This window comes from Acipenser ruthenus, chromosome 6 (genome assembly GCF_902713425.1).
Source record: "Acipenser ruthenus chromosome 6, fAciRut3.2 maternal haplotype, whole genome shotgun sequence".
NCBI lineage: Eukaryota > Metazoa > Chordata > Actinopteri > Acipenseriformes > Acipenseridae > Acipenser > Acipenser ruthenus.
Window position 1 is genome coordinate 34,651,988 of NC_081194.1, and position 8,101 is coordinate 34,660,088.

The 8,101-nt window shown below is 40.0% G+C and overlaps 1 long non-coding RNA gene across 1 annotated transcript; it reads left to right on the top strand.

Annotated features, from left to right (window-relative positions):
* The first annotated feature begins 288 nt into the window (after window positions 1-288).
* On the top strand, window positions 289-1,781 carry LOC131737373 (uncharacterized). The gene is made up of 2 exons (XR_009328990.1): window positions 289-1,418; window positions 1,589-1,781. It is a non-coding gene; the product is annotated as an uncharacterized LOC131737373 (long non-coding RNA).
* Window positions 1,782-8,101: the final 6,320 nt, after the last annotated feature.

An 8,101-nucleotide genomic window follows, 5' to 3' on the forward strand; every position in this document is an offset into this window, starting at 1 on the left:
GACACAAGCACGTTCTGTGAACTTAGAACACATTTCATCTGGGACAAGTTTAAGGTCCTCTTCTAATCTCTAACTATAATGTATTTCACTAAATTAAAACTTCATACCTGTGAATAAATACTTCAGGCAACTGCCAAATTGTGCAAACATACAAACAATGGCGAAAGGTCAGGAAGAAAAGGCAATAGTGGCCATTCTAAAAGAACAAAAAACACATAATAAATACAAAGACACATTGGGGGGGTTGGGGGAGGGGGGGGGGGGTGACAGGGTGACGTCAGACCTGGAAGTGAACACACACACACACACACAAGGCAGTACTACGGGTGAATGAATGAGATGCAATGGCGCTCACCATTTATTAAATAATAACACACTTGTAAATGACTTTGACAGAGAGCGAATGTATCCTAGTCAACAATCTCCCTTCCGACCTGTGAGGGTGCTGTATAACAGGAACAGCGTGCCCCGGACTGGCTGGTTTGGCAGTTCATTCCAGGGTCAGCCAGAAGTCGGCCATCCAGAAAAGGGGCGGAGTCACAGTACCAGAAGTCATCGCTTTAATGCGGTAGGCAATGTGTCAGTCATGGATTGGAGGATACGTGATTGCACTCGCTACCAAAGTGGGCGGGACTGAAGGTATATATGGTTACGAAATGACCGGGAGGAATAAAAATAAACCGTGAGTGTTTAATGTTATCTTGTCTGTCGCTGTTAAGCCAGCATCAAACCCAGACTGCACTGCACCACTGTTATCACTGTTTCATGTATTCACAACACCACTTGCACCCGGAGCACTCACTGTTGGACTGGTGATCGTGTAGGTGTTTTAAAGTGTGATATTTTTATTATTATTATTTCGGGACTGAACCCCGTGGTTTTGACTGGCTTTATACATCGCTGTGTATAGCCAGTATTATTATTTAAGCAAATAATAAAGCTTTGTTTTTCACCATTGAACTGTTGTTGGATTGTTATTGCTGAGCACTGCATCACCTCTACAGCTGCACACTGCAAGCCACTTTGCCACAATGACAAACAAAACAAAATGGCACGATGTCCAAAATAAATAAACATGGAACACAGGAAGTGATGTACGTGACCTGCGACAATTAAGCTTTTTAACGAGACATGTGTTCATTAATAAACCTCATCGACTCAATTTCAAAGCATTATCGGATTGATTTGATGAACAGCTGTCACGGGTGGGGTGACCTGAGATAACCTTGACGATAATACCTATGTAGCTGACAACTACGCCACCTTGTTTTTAATAGTCACTTCCCTTCAGCCAGTCTTTCACTTCGCGTTTCTCTCCTCTCTCCCACGTTCCTACCACGCCCTCGGACCTCGCCCGATCCTCTGTGTACTGCCACCACGCCCGACCTGGAAGCTGGACTGGAAAACCTGGAGGGAAGGTAAGTAACACACCGTAGGCCTCGAATACACCCAGAAGGGTGGTACAGGGCCAACCAGCGTAGGTAAGTAGTTTCCTTTTTTTTTATTTTGCAATAAAAAAAATAGACTAGGAATTTGTCCATCTGTATAAACAATAACACAAGTAATCCTTTCTTCTTATTTCTTTCAGCGCTGATAGAATTCAAAATATAATCCCTCTCCCAGATCTGTGGGGAGAAAAGCCCAGGTGTCCAAAAGCTGGGACACCAACCAATAACCCGTATCTTGTTCCAGAAACAGTGCAATAACAAAAGCGAGTGAACAAAAGAAAACAGAAAAAAGTGTCCAAATTAAATCAACAATAAAGTAACAAAAAAAAAACATGAATGTGAATCCCTTTGTTTTTTTTTTTGTTTAGATAAGATAGCTATGTTGCTTATCACATATAGTAACAGCCACAAAATACAGCCTTCCGTCCTATACTGTCCTGCACAAAAAGATAAGAATAAAAAAAAATAGTTTTTCCAAACCCGTTGGATCCAATGATTGAAACTCTGGCCAGTTCCCTCAGCAGCGTTCCAGCCAGAAGAAAAATAATCCAGCAAACAGTCGATTTTCCAAGATGATTCCTCCAAGGCTACGCGCTTCTGCCTGCCTGCCTGCCTGCCTGCCTGCCTGCCTGCCTGCCTGCCTGCCTGCCTGCCTGCCTGCCTGCCTGCACACACTCCCTCCCTCCCTCCCTCCCTCCCTCCTGTTGCCCTGTCCAGTCTTCTGTTTCCTGCCTCCACGCCTCTGCCTTCCTGTCTCAACTCCCTGCCTTATATAGTCCCACCTGGAGCGCCATTGGCCGTGTCACTAACCAGGCTGGGCTTCCTGTTGCTAGGCAGAACAGCACCCTGTCCATGAATCAGCACAGCAAAAAAAAACAGCAGGGGTTTAAGAGGAGCAGATTCCACACAATTTAAAATATACAATATAAACACACAGGACCCATTAAAATTCGTGAAACCTTCCAGGGGGGCGCGGTGAACATTTGAATAATAACGTACTAGTAATAATAACAGTGACGTGCCAAACGATACTACCGATTTCGCCCTTTGAGTGCAGCGAGTTATTAAAGAAAGAAAAAGAGATACCGGTAGGTGTTTGGTGGGGTTTTGGGGTGTAATTAGCAGACAAGAAAACTACAAATTCCATAATGCATCACTGTAACACTGACTCAGTGCGCGGCTGACGTCAGGGACCAAGCAGAGTGTGTTGTTTTCATTGAGGCGCGAAAGTGCACAAGGACTCGGGAGTGAAACGTTGTGTTCCGGGTTTAAAATTTAAAAAAATCTAGTCATTCTTAAACGGTGTATATTGTGCCACAATTTTCACATTTATTTTTTAAAATAAGAATAAATATAATCAGTTTAATTCGATATTTAGTTTGTGTTTGTTGGTTAATGCGTTGTCACATTATTTCTATCCTCCGCCTTCCTCCCTTTGTAACTAACTTACTCCTTGCTTGATATTTTTGTATCGTGTGTGTAAAAAGCGAACACGAACATATGTTTTTGATTGAATGGACAGTGTGATTATCCAGGCGGCTAAATAAACGCACTATATTATATAGGCAGTAAAAAAAATACATATTAAAAAGTCAAATTAACCGGGTGGTGGGGGCGGGGGCGGGGGCGGGGGCACAGATATAAAAAATAATTCCAGTGGGGCGTGAGTAAAACAAGGTTGGGAATCGCTGGCTTAGGCTGGACTCTGGAAAGACGCTCATCTGAAGCTGCCGCTTGCCGGTCAGTCTGATATGAGTGTGAGCCACTGACTGAATGAAAGCCAGGTACCGGGGCTGAAGGTATTATCAGCTCGTCAGCAAAATAGTTTCAGAGAATAAACATACCTACCTACCTAATGGGTAGGTAAGTAGGTTTATTACATTAGCGACCCATTGGTAGCTGCTAACCCTACGTCATTGGTGGCTAGCTAGCTTGTTTCACAGCTAAATCATTGTGTGTGTGTGTGTGTGTGTGTGAGAGAGAGAGAGAGAGAGAGAGAGAGAGAGAGAGAGAGAGAGAGAGAGAGAGCGAGAGCGCATGAGCATGTTTTGATATCGTCAACCAACTAAGGTTATCTAATCACTTCAATTTGGCTTTAGGTGACTAAAGCATAACGGCAGCCAAAAAAAGAAAGATGGACGTAAGGAAGTATTTTTTTTCTTTTTTTACAAAAAGTCAAAGTGTAAGTAGGAAGATGTTATTAAAGTAATAAACACAATTGATAATGATTCTCATAGCAAATGTAAAAATAATTTACTAATGAAGTTAGCAGTCATACTTTCTCTCTAAACAGCATGCATCAATTTATCATTTTATCAGGCGAGTGAAGCAGTGCAACCTGGTAAAAGCAGTACAGAGGCAGGTGGAGCAACAGGGTCGCAGGTGAGGTCTGTAATGACTTAGTGATTATAACAGTGAAAGTGTTACTCAGTTTTGAGATATGTTATTGTTTGAGGCACATTGTGATATGATAGTAGGCTAATGCTGTATAGTAATACTCAGCAAATAAAGTTAGCATAGCCATATATTTTCTCTCTATATGGCATGCATCAATTTATTATTTTATCAGGTGAATGAAGCAATGCACCCAGGTTCGAGCAGCAGCACAGACACAGGAGAGGCAGGCAGAGCACGTAAGCGTGCATGTGCTCATGCTTGTAGCGCCAGGGGTATTGGTAGCTTACAGTAAGGCTGGGATAGGTTATAATTTAGGTTATTAGTAATTCTATAGCAGGGATGTCAAACCAGCTTCCAGAGGGACACTTTATCATAGTGTTTTGAGTGTATACCAGCCAACTTCATGTCAATCAGATTGTCCTCGATTCATGTCCAGCATTCATTTCAAGCCACCAGATGTGACCATTTAACAGCTGTCTCCTAAAAATTTTTTTCCCGGGTGGGCATGCCCCCGAACCCCCCTAGCAACCGCGACTCCACCCCCCTAAATAATTGTGTCCCCACCAATGTTCAAACCAAACCTACGCCCTTGATTACAATTTATGTGAATATCCGTCACAGCCCGTGTTTTAAAATAAATAAATAAATAAATTCTCTCTAATGCCAAATCAGTCTGTCTTATATTGTGCAGTTACACAGCGCTTCCTGCAGTTTCACCTGACGAAAATGCAGCCAAAACAAAGCGAATGAGACAAGCTACGGTACTGTAAAACAGTTAATCATTAAACAGTTTTAGATACTGTGATGTATTTTTTTTTATTTTTATCTGTGATCTTTGGTACGTTTTCATTTGCAAGTGAACTGTGACATTAGGGCCTTATCGAACACTATATTCTGCAATTTTGAATTCTGACTTTGGATACTGTTAATTCTTTTGGTTTTGCTAAATTGCATTGCCTTTAACGTTTTACGCAGTTCTGTGCATGGATAACATTTAGATAATGGGACATTTTACATACCGGTACAAAACATACCGGATTTAAAAGTATATACTGTATTACAGTTAACGTGTCGTCTCTTTTTTGGCAATCATATCGTTCTGAATTAGAATACTGCTTCTGTTAAAAATATAGTACTGTACCAACAACACCAATATAGTACATCTAAATGGAAGCCTACTTATTTTAAAACAAAGTCCTTTCAGATACGTATTTTTGATATTGTCCGTTTTTCAGGGAATACAAAAAAGATACAAGGGTTGGAACAGGCCAAAATGAAATAATCAGATATAAGAACATAAGAACATAAGAAAGTTTACAAACAAGAGGAGGCCTTTCAGCCCATCTTGCTCGTTTGGTTGTTAGTAGCTTATTGATCCCGGAATCTCATCAAGCAGCTTCTTGAAGGACCCCAGGTTGTCAGCTTTAACAACATTACTGGGGAGTTGGTTCCAGACCCTCACAATTCTCTGCGTAAAAAAGTGCCTCCTATTTTCTGTTTTGAATGCCCCTTTATCTAATCTCCATTTGTGACCCCTGGTCCTTGTTTCTTTTTTCAGGTCAAAGAAGTCCCCTGGGTCGACATTGTCTATACCTTTTAGGATTTTGAATGTTTGAATCAGATCGCCGCGTAGTCTTCTTTGTTCAAGACTGAATAGATTCAATTCTTTTAGCCTGTCTGCATATGACAAGCCTTTTAAACCCGGGATAATTCTGGTTGCTCTTCTTTGCACTCTTTCAAGAGTATCAATATCCTTTTTGTAACGAGGTGACCAGAACTGAACACAATATTCTAGGTGAGGTCTTACTAATGCATTGTAAAGTTTTAACATTACTTCCCTTGATTTAAATTCAACACTTCTCACAATATATCTGAGCATCTTGTTGGCCTTTTTTATAGCTTCCCCACATTGTCTAGATGAAGACATTTCTGAGTCAACATAAACTCCTAGGTCTTTTTCATAGTTCCCTTCTTCAATTTCAGTATCTCCCATATGATATTTATAATGCACATTTGTATTGCCTGCATGCAATACTTTACACTTTTCTCTATTAAATTTCATTTGCCATGTGTCTGCCCAGTTCTGAATGCTGTCTAGATCATTTTGAATGACCTTTGCTGCTGCAACAGTATTTGCCACACCTCCTATTTTTGTGTCGTCTGCAAATTTAACGAGTTTGCTTACTATACCAGAATCTAAATCATTAATGTAGATTAGGAATAGCAGAGGACCTAACACTGATCCCTGTGGTACACCACTGGTTATCTCGCTCCATTTTGAGGTTTCTCCTCTAATCAGTACTTTCTGTTTTCTACATGTTAACCACTCCCTAAACCATGTGCATGCATTTCCTTGAATCCCTACTGCGTTCAGTTTGAGAATTAAAGCTTTCTGGAAATCTAAATAAACCATGTCGTATGCTTTGCAATTATCCATTTTCAATGTTGCATCTTCAAAAAAGTCAAGTAGGTTAGTTAGACACGATCTCCCTTTCCTAAAACCATGCTGACTGTCTCCCAGGATATTGTTACCATATAGGTAATTTTCCATTTTGGATCTTATTATAGTTTCCATAAGTTTACATATACTAGAAGTCAGGCTTATTGGTCTGTAGTTACCTGGTTCGGTTTTGTCTCCCTTTTTGTGGATCGGTATTACGTTTGCTATTTTCCAGTCTGTCGGTACAACCGCTGTGTCAAGAGACTGTTGCATGATCTTGGTTAGCGGTTTGTAAATAACTTCTTTCATTTCTTTCAGTACTATTGGGAGGATCTCATCCGGACCAGGGGATTTGTTTATTTTAAGAGCTCCTAGTCCCTTTAACACTTCTGCCTCTGTTATGCTAAAGTTATTTAAAATTGGATAGGAACAGGTCGACATGTCGGGCATGTTGTCCGTGTCCTCCTTTGTAAAAACCTGTGAAAAGTAATCATTTAATATATTTGCTATTTTTATTTCTTCATCTATGATTTTGCCATTTGTGTCTCTTAGACATTTAACCTCCTCTTTGAATGTTCTCTTGCTGTTATAATATTGGAAAAACATTTTGGAATTGGTTTTAGCCCCCTTAGCAATATTGATTTCTATCTCTCTCTTGGCCTTTCTAACTTCCTTTTTGACTTGTGTGTTGCAGTTCCAACTACTCTTTCTGTGTACTTTGTTTTTAGTCCTTTTTAAACGCTCTGTAAAGTGCCTTTTTTCGCTGAATATTTTTTTTAATTGATCTATTAAACCATTTTGGCCATTTTGTTTTAGATTTAGATTTGTCTACTTTTGGGATGTAATTGTTTTGCGCCTCTAGTACTACATTTTTAAAAAACAGCCATCCTTTTTCTGTGGATGTTTTCTCTATTTTACTCCAATCTCCTTCTGTTAGTCTCTGTTTCATACCTTCATAGTTTGCTTTTCTAAAATTGTAAACCTTAGCTTTAGTCATTACTTTTGGGGTTTATACTTCAATATGAGACCATGTTGTGGTCTGAGTTTGCCAATGGCTCTCTGACCTCTGTTTTAGTTATTCTGTCTTCATTATTTGAAAAGACTAAATCAAGGCATGCCTCCCCTCTAGACGGTGCCTTGACAAATTGCGTTAGCAAGCAGTCATTTGTCATTTCCACCATTTCAATTTCGTCCGTCATGCCCCCCATCAGGTTTTCTCATTTTATATGGGGGAAGTTGAAATCCCCCATTAGTATGGCTTCTCCTTTGCTACACGCATTTCTAATGTCATTGTATAACAGATTATTTTGCTCAGCGTCTGAATTTGGCGGTCTATAGCATGCTCCTATTATTATGCCCTTTGAATTTGTGTCCATTATTCTGACCCATATTGATTCTGCATTGTTTTATTTGTCCTGATTTAACACCTGGGCTTCAAGACTATTTCTTATGTATAGTGCTACCCCTCCGCCTCTTCTGTCCTGCCTGTCTTTCCTATATAGTGTGTACCCACTAATATTATATTCGTCTCCATCACTCTCAGACAACCAAGTTTCTGTAACACCTATCACATCGTAGTTACTTGTTAGTACAGTAGCTTCAAGTTCTAACATTTTGTTTCTGAGACTTCTAACATTAAGATAAATACATTTAATAGTTGTCTTACCTGCGTTGTTGCCCTTGTTTTGATGTGGTCTCCCTTCTTTTTTTTTGTTTTCTCCCCCCTTCCTTTCTAATTTAAATGCTTCTGGACCTCCTGTAGGATTTAAATTTTTCCGAGTAGATTGATTCCATTTCTGTTTAAGTGCAGTCCGTC